At 38.7% G+C, this 8560-nt stretch overlaps 1 pseudogene; it reads right to left on the bottom strand.

Moving 5' to 3' along the window:
- Positions 1–5667: 5667 nt before the first annotated feature.
- Positions 5668–6273, bottom strand: LOC149175612 (cyclic nucleotide-gated ion channel 17 pseudogene; annotated as a pseudogene).
- Positions 6274–8560: the final 2287 nt, after the last annotated feature.

Below are 8560 nucleotides of genomic sequence, written 5' to 3'. Positions count from 1 at the left end.
GATCTACATTGAGTGCCGCACAAGTTCCAGGTGAGCGACAAAGTTAGACTACATTTGCAGAATAATCACCTCACTAGACCCCACCAAAAGCTTCACCCTCTCTGATATGGGCCATTCACCATCACCAAGGCTATCAATGAAAATTCCTTCGAGCTCAACATCCAACCGTTCCTTAGTTTGTACCCAGTGTTCAATGTAGACTGCCTTTGGCCAAACTTTCCACCATTGTTGGACACATCTGACATATCAAAACAACTCAAACCAATAGAGTTCAACCTAGAATACATGGAATAGGCCACAATGGATCAGCTCATGGACATGTAGATCAAGAACACTCACCAACAAAGGATCTAGCTATATCGAGTTTTCAAAGAAGGCCAACTCCTTCACTAGGGCAAGTGGTTCATGAGGGATCAAGTTCAACAGAAAATTCCTCACCTCATGGATGCTCTGTATGTAATGGGGACCATTGCTTCCTAAGGGGGGAAGAATGATCTAGGTGAATATTAGTGGCCACTCACCTATTACACCTAAACCTCCAGTTGGTTTCATCTGTTTCATTGTTTATTTCAACATTTAATATTTTTATCATTTTTTGGGTGTTGAACTTCTAGATAGTTTTGACCCCCTAAATGACATTTTTTTTAGGCTTGTTTGAGGTTCATTGCAAGCCCATAGCCATTGGCAAGGGCTTACTGTAAATCTTGTAGTACTTGGAGAGACCTTTCCAACAAGGTATCGTATGCACCAAACGGAGATAATATGACCAAGTTACGACCTCGGGAAGTGGGGTGCCCAACTAACCCAAATGGGGTCCACAAACTCTTGGCATTACATCTCCTAGGGTAAGGGTTTTGGTTGTGTAGGGTTTCATCTTGTTGTTTAATAATAAATAGGCCCTTGAGCCTCATTGTAACAAAGTTCAGAGGCATGTAGCCACCACATCTCTTCTCAGAGATAAGCTACCATCACCTGAGCTAGATTATTTCCATTTTATTTGTAAGTATATTTCAGTATTTTGATATTAATGAAATGAAGTGTTATTTCTACTACATCACTCTATTTATGGTTATATCTATAATTTGTTTCATTCCTTTTTACGTTCGGATCAGTGGTATCAGAGCAGTCTACTCTTTCTCTATTCTTCTTTGCATGTCCCCAACAAGGTCAGAGTATAATGAGTTAGGGCTCGAACTGGTTGAACCTTTGCAAGACCAGCCTCGTAAATCCCAACTGCCTCCCACGTTAGAAGAAAAGAAAGACAAGGGGGCAAGATATCCTTTCAAAATATTGCTTTAGGAAGCTCTCAAGCGACAAAGGAATGCTATGATGGATAAATTTTCCCGAATCCTCTGACGGCTACCCACATGTGACACATATTCATCCAACAACTACTCTGGAGGTGCCACTCCTTTTAAGGTACAAGTTAACTTTGACATATTCCCATATTTGAGGGGCAAATAGATGCATACATCATAGATAAATGGTTGAATCTGTTGGAAGGATATTTTTCAGTTCACGACTTTTCCAAATAGGAATTTTTTTTTTGCAGTTCTCAAAGCTGCCCCACACTTCAAGGACTGGTGGGAAACCTACTGTGAACAAAAGTACAGGAGGGAATCCTCACTATTTTCAGCTACACCCAATTGGGATTCTTTTTGAGATTCCATCAAGTAACAATATTACTCTATTGGGATATATGAAGATAAATACATAAATTGGACCACACTATGACAAGGAAGGGACCAAGATGTGCCAAAGTTCACAAACGTTTTCCATACCCTCCATAAAAAGTTGGGTATTAAGAATTCTGAGCCGAATTTGGTACTCAAGTACTGTGACTGTCTACACAAGTACATCTAGGATGAGATGGAGTTCCTAGACATATCCTCGCTTGGCACGACAAACTGATACACTATCAAGATTGAGTAGAATTTTTAACAAAATAAGAAAGAGTTTGGATCTGTGAATCTAAAGTGAGGAAAAGGTACCCCCAAACCACAGAGCAAAGGCAAAAGCCAAGGCAGGGTGATCCAGGACAACCCATCAAAGCTGCAAGAAAATAAAAACACCATGAAGATAAAGAAGGTCATGGGAAAATGGTGTGAGTTCCATAAGAGCTCCACTCACAACACAAGTGAGTGTCGAGCCAAGAAGTCACTGGTAGTTGAGTTGAAGGCTTCTGATTCAGATGCATTTTCTAACTCCGAGTCAGAACCCGAGGGGAATGACAAAGGGAAGCCAATCATTGACGTGAAGCTTAGTGCCACCATGACCACCACCAAGATCCAGAATAATGAGCATGAAGATCTAGAGGAGGGGGAACACCTCTTCCACTAACATATGTGGGTGAAGGGTTCTCCGTTATAGTTCATTGTTGACAGCGGGAGCCAAAAGAACCTCATTTCAGCAATGTTCATGAAGCGGCTGGTCCTAATGATGACAACACATCCACAACTATAAACCATTGGGTGGCTTCACCAAGGATGAGATTTCCGTGTCAGCCAGAATTGTCGCCTTCCCTATAGCATCAATCCCTTCATGGATGAGGTACTATGTGATGTTTGTCCTCTTTACGTTTGTGATGTATTATTAGGACAACCATGCTTGTGGAAGTGACATGTTGTATATGAGTCTAGACATTGCTCTATGATTTTTAGTTTGGGCAATAAGTTGTACAGGATACTGGAGGTAGCCCTGCCTATGACCATCTCTTTGATCACTGCAATGCAATGCAGTAACATCATTTACCAAACTAGGATTTTTTTTCCTTATGATTCACCCTTAGGGAAAGAAGAAGGTTGTGGCCACAACTTATATACAGGGATCCTCCGCACAATAGTAGCATATGGACAAGGTCATGGAGGAGTACAGGGACATTTTTGCCTCACCTATAGGGGTACCTCTACACTATCAGGTCAATCACTCCTTTGATTTGACCTCGGGCATGCCACTACCCAATGGACTGATCTATCGATGCTCTGTATTGAAGAACGGTGAGAGAAAGAGGTAGATTTAGGAGGTCATGCAAAAAGGGCACATTAGGCCAAGCTCATCACCCTATGGGAGCCTGATTGTATTGGTACAAAAGAAGGATGATACCTGGAGAATTTGTATTCACTATCAGGCACTAAACAAGATCACTATCTAGAATAGGTACCCAATCCCACGGATTGATGAACTTCTAGACCAACTCAAGGGGGTAAAATATTTTTGCAATATTGAATTGAATTCTGGTTATCACCAGGTGCCTATCAGACCCTTTGATGTGTGGAGACTGCCTTCAAACCTAAGGAGGGCCTTTTTGAATGGTTGGTAATTCCTTTTGTGTTGACGAATGGCCCACAACCTTCATGAGATTGACGAACAACATCTTGCGACCATTCACCAATGCATTTGTGGTGGTGTATTTAGATGACATCTTGATCTTTAGCTAGAGTTAGGAAGGAAATGATCATCCACACAGACCACCAACCCCTGTAGTTCACACAGATACAAGGGAAGTTGTAGAATGATTGCCATCATAAATGGTCCACCTATGTAGAACATTCCCCTTTGAACATTAAGTATAAGAAGATTAGCACCAATAATGTTGCAGATTGCCTCATCCAACCACCAGTCATGGCATTGATCACTGTGCTCAAATCTTGTGGGCACAAAACTTTGGGGTGGCTGCATCTTTACCAAAGCGATCTAGAATTCAGCAACATGGGACACATATGTGTTCCTTCAAATGAGCATGTTAAGATGATTTTGGAGCTGCACTACATTTGGTTCATTGGACAATTTGGAGTAGAGAAAATAGTAGGAGTATTGCAGAAGCATTTTTAATGGCCGAAAACTTTGTCAGGATGTTGGGAAGTACATTATATCTTGCACTGCTTGCACCATTTCCAAGCCAACCATCAAGAAGCAAGGCATATATACTCCTTTACCTACTCCTAGTCGAACTTGGGAATCTATATCCATGGATTACATGTCAGGTATTTCTTATACTAAGCATGACAACGACTGCATTTTCATGGTCGTCGACAGATTCTCTAAGATGGGCATCAAGGCGGCCTGCAAGAAGAGTATCATAGCAGAGGCCACTATTAAGCTCTTTTTTGAGAAAGTGTAGGTACACTTTGGGATCCTAGAGTCCATTGTCTCAGTTCGGGACAATAGATTCCTAAGTGCATTTTGGATAAAAAATTTACTAAGTCCATGGTTTTCCATCCCCAAACTGATGGACAATCAAAGGTTGTCAACAAGATGATCGTACACATTCTACACATGTACAACTCGAAGCGTCCATGCACATGGGTTGAATGTCTCCCCTATGTCCAAAACAACAACACTAGAGCTCTCCATAGCTCAACGGGCCACACTCCCCTTCAGGTAGGGATGGTATTTCAACTATTTTGTCCCATTGATGTGGCCATACCATTTGCATCCACTCAGTAAAATTCAGTTCACGTCTAGTCCGAAATCGACAAGGCTAACAAATTCATTGAGAATATTCAACACATCTTCCAGAAGGTCCATGATGTATTAGACAAAGCCAATGGTAAATACAAGAAGTGCCACGATCAACATCGAGTGCTGCACAAGTTCCAGGTGGGCAAAAAAGTTTGCCTACATTTGTAGAAGGAGAGCCTCGCTAGACCCCACAACAAGCTTCACCTACTCTGATATGGGCCATACACCATCACCAAGGTTGTCGGTGACAATGCCTTCGAGCTCAACATCCCACCATTCCTTGGTTTACACTTAGTGTTCAATGTAGACCACCTTCGGCCATACTTTCCACCATTGTTGGACACATCCGATATTGCAGAGCAACTCACACCAACAGAGCTCAACCCAGACGCACGGAACAAGCCACAAATGATGAGCTCATGGAAATGAAAATCAATAACACTCACCAATAGAGGATCCAACTATGTCGAGTTGTCAAAGTTGATCAACTCCTTCACCAGGGAAATTGGTTCAACAGGTACCGAGTTCAACAAAAATTTCCTCACCTCATGGAGGCTCTGCACGCAATGGGTAACATTGATTCCTAAGGGGAGGAATGATCCAGGTGAATATTGGTGGCCACCTCCCTATTCCACCCAAACCTCCAGTTGGTTTCATCTATTTCCTTTTTTATTTCAAGATCTTCTATTTTTAGTAGTTTTTCAGGTCCTAAACTTCCGGAACAGTTTTGACCCCCTAAACAACATTTTTTTGAGGTCCGGTGCAAGCCCATGACCATAGGAAGGGGCTTGCCACAAATTTTGTAGTAATTGGAGTCTAACAAGGTATTGTATGTGCCAAACAGAGATAATATGACCAAGTTACAACCCCGGGAAATTGGGTGCCCAACTAACCCCAATGGGGCCAACAAACTCTTGATGTTACAACTTTTGGGGTTATGGTTTTGGTTGTTTATCGTTTTATCTTTTTGTTCAATAATAAATAGGTCCTTGAGCCTCATTGTAACAAATTTTAGAGGCATGTAGCCACCACATCTCTTCTCAGAGATAAGCTACCATCACCCAAGCTAGTTTCTTTCCATTATATTTATGAGCATATTTCAATATTTTGATATTAATGAAATGACGTGTTATTTTTGCTGCATCTCTGTATTTATGGTTATATCTATAATTTTTTGCATTCATGTTTAAGTTCGGATCATTTGTACTATATATCATACAGAAGTTGGTGGTGTTTCATCCATTCTTTTGTATCCCTTCTCTTAACTCTCATCTCTTCAAGCCTAATTGTTAGAGATCACAAATAGGTTTACATGTTCCTAATCATATGTGAAAATAATACACAACCAATATTTGCAATGAGGATAACAAGAAAATTCTCTCTGATGTAAGTTCCTGCCATTAAAATTTGTCCGAGGGAACTGAGATTCTTTAAGCCCCACCATAAGCAGTAGAAATATTTTTCCATAAATTTTGAAGAGATGATCCCACTTTCCATATCATCTCCAAAAATGCCAAATTGAAAATTGATATTGTTATCACTTTCATTACAATTTTCCCATACAATAGCATTTTCGTTCTACCTTTCACAAAGAGGCATGAGATTATCATTCAAACTATGACAATCTAAATAGTCAATATTGTAGCTTTGTAGGTTTAAAATTCCATGTTTCTTTCTACATTCTATTCACCAAAATATATTTTTACTTTCAATGGATAGTAAATACCATGAAGCATATAAAACATGGTTGGCTATCATGTAGAGTATGAGGCTGTATGTAGATCCAACCCATGCAATATTGGTGGTATTCATTTGAGCTTGGTGGTTCATATATGTGTGTTCCAGTGCATGGACATGTGTCTACTCTAAATATGTCTTTCCTTAAGAAGAATGCACGCTTCATATTTAATTGACATGTCATTAAAATTTATCCCATGCCACTTCTTTTAAATTCTTTAATTAAGAGTGCATTGATGATGAATCACTAAGGAGCGTGTTAGTCTCAATATGTATCATTTTGACAGACCTCTTGTTGTCGGGCTCTAATCACCATCCTAGCGACACATTAAATGTTTTATCTTTGAAATCTTAGCTCACCTAGTCCACGTAATGTTTTACTGTCACTATCCATGCATTTTCTTGGCATTGGATTTTAACATAATATATATGTAGCAACATTATCAAAGCATTCGAATCATTATGAATATCCCTAGCATTTTTTTGGTATCCACCCAAATATATATTAAAAGAACAAATCACTCCATGCAAATTTTGGTTCGTTGTCCCCATTACATTTTATAATGGGATTCCATCAAAATTGATTATTAAAAGGACCCTTTTATATTTTAAACATGGATTTCACACATATAAAAAATAGGACCCTTTTTTATTGCACCCAAGTGAGACATTTGAATGTTTTTCTTTCACTTTACCCTGCAAAACATAATAAATGTTAGTATGATTGTGTAATAAAATGTAGACTTTACAAACTCAAAAATTAAGGTATTAAGAGTTTAATAAATAAGAAATTACAAAAAATGGATTAGTTAATTTTGGGCGAATATAATGTGAGTACTTTCCCAACTTGTAATATGATAAGGGAACCATGCAAGGTTTGTTTATAGAACCACAAGTAGTGCAATTTATAGAGATTGAATAGTCAAACTTGAAATCATTGGTGAAATTTTCCTTCACCCAATTTAACATCTGAGCAAATGGGTCAACTTGATAACTCACATGTCATTAAAAAAATATGCAATGTCTTAATCTTGGTAATTCCCTTGACAATGTTAAAATGTGTCGACGAAACTAAACTGAAAGATTCACTAAAGAATATGATGATCAAGTGACAGTTATGACCATGGGTCATATTCATAATCATGATGATCTAGGGTCTCGAAACACATGAATAAAGTAGCACTTCACAAACCTTAATGTAATTAGGGTGGAGGGATGACTATTGACACAGGATACCATTACTCCATTGCAATGCACATCATGGAAAGATAAAGGCATGAGGTTGCATGAGACTCTTAAGACATTATTAGAGCAATAAACCCTAAAGCCCTAATGAATTGGTGTGGTCATGTTCCGAGGTAACTCAAGAAGAATAAAGATAACATGTACCATGTATGTGTGAGAATCGATAAGGTTTGATAGGAATAGATCAAGGGGATATTAACCAATTGAAAACATGACCATAACCTTTATGAACCTAGGAAAGTAGTGGGGGACCTGAAATTTTGAGATATGTCCAAAAAATTTAGGTGTTGTTGTAGTGGATACAACAATTGGTGATCCACTGGTAGAATCCAACATCTTTTTCTATGTCCCTACAATAGATTGAGTCTAGATAATCTTGCAAGAAAGTATTGAATAGGAATTATGGATACTCCTAGGGTTACTTGAAATTTTATGGATATGCCATTCCCTCGTGTCTCAACTAGGTCATGTTAGTCGTTAAGAACCACATCAGAAGTTAACACATGCCAATAGTTAATGATGATGCAGATAACAAGGAAGAGGGATTATTGTACACAAAAATTTGAAGCAAGTTTATGGTTTTTCTCCATTACCAACAAGCTTATTCAATACCCTGATGGAATCACTTCAAGAAACCACAATCATTGCTATACTACTAGAAGGCCTATTCATTACCCCAACAGAGTCATCTACATCACCTCCCTATACAGGAATCCTTTCTCAACCCTTCCCATTTTTTTAATTGATTTTCTTTTGTGTGCACATTAGAATTATTTATTGGGTGTTTATTGTGCTAGGGTGGATGAAGTATCTTGACTTATTTTACGGGAAAGAGAGGTTGCTCCTTATTTGACAGAAACTAAAATATTTTATGATTTTAGAATTTTCTCTCATGCCATGCTTCCACATCATATCTCTGACTAACTGATGAACAATGAAAACATACCATTAAATATATAGGACCATGTTAGACACAAGTTTATGGTTACAAGGTATAGGTCAAATGCATTAATTAGGGTTCCCCATGAGCACCTATTCATATTTTCTTTGTTAATGAGATGGAATTATATAAATTTTCTCAAAACGTAGCTCTGATGATTAGACCTATGAGAGGCTA

This window comes from Pinus tabuliformis, chromosome 4_1 (assembly GCF_031772625.1).
Source record: "Pinus tabuliformis cultivar Carrire ecotype Pingquan chromosome 4_1, CPIR1, whole genome shotgun sequence".
In the NCBI taxonomy this organism is placed as follows: domain Eukaryota; kingdom Viridiplantae; phylum Streptophyta; class Pinopsida; order Pinales; family Pinaceae; genus Pinus; species Pinus tabuliformis.
Note: the sequence above shows the minus strand (reverse complement) of the source record. Positions and strands in the feature narration are given on the sequence as shown.